A 985-nucleotide genomic window follows, 5' to 3' on the forward strand; every position below is an offset into this window, starting at 1 on the left:
CAAGAACCACACTGATGCCTAATTAACCCAATGGATTAATCGTTTGTGTCTTAATATCCAGGTAATATGAGTGAAGTTTTCTTTGGTGTTGAAAATTTTTGATATGTAGTCTTTTAAAATTTCCATGGATTTATATCACCTTTTAGCTCTCGATGGGCTTTTCTAGCCTTGGTTGTGATCTAATTTGGTTGCAGATTATCAGCTGTGTGTTCTTGAAAATATGCCTCTCAAAATAATGGTTGCCATGCTCTCAGTAATGGTTTCAATTTTATTTCTAGTTATTGCTTAAGCCAGGCTGTGAATGGAAAAGGAAGAGTAATTTCTCCTCTGAATCTGTCTTTCTTCAACTTTTGATAGTCATTCTTTTGAAAAAGATTAAATGCAGCGTAAAAAGTGAGAATGTCCTGGGTTTTAAGAATATGTTGAAAAGGATTAGATTCCATTATATTTTAGTTGGAGTGTAAAAGAACTGTTCTTAATATGAATAATGGAAACAGAGCAAACCCTAGGATACATTTCTAGTATAGTCATGGATTTCTTTTATGGATTTTATTAAATTATTAAACTATCCCTGCTTAGTCTTAGCTCTTTAAGCCGATTTTAAGTTTGTCACTGACTTCCTCTTGGTGGGGAATATAGTTAGTTATTATGGCTCTCTTCACAAAGTTTGGAAAGCGAGTTCTGCAGCTGGTATCATTGTTCAGAGCATAAATGTATATCAGTCACTTCTTAAATGTTGTTGACTGACATTGACCCTGTCTCCTGTGGGTTAAGCCCTGCCTTGAGAAATAATTTTTGGAAGACAGTCTGTCTCTGGTCCCAATCTAAGTGGAACTGACTTAAAGTTAGTTGCTGTCTTAACTTTCGCAGAGATTATGCCAGGCATAGAGTGTGTGCATTTTGGAAACCAAGCTCCATTAGTCCCCCTGATGTCATCATTCCCACTTTCTTGACAGAGAAAATTTCAGGCCTTTCCACCTTTGAA

The sequence above is a fragment of the Tachyglossus aculeatus genome, chromosome 11, assembly GCF_015852505.1.
Source record: "Tachyglossus aculeatus isolate mTacAcu1 chromosome 11, mTacAcu1.pri, whole genome shotgun sequence".
NCBI lineage: Eukaryota > Metazoa > Chordata > Mammalia > Monotremata > Tachyglossidae > Tachyglossus > Tachyglossus aculeatus.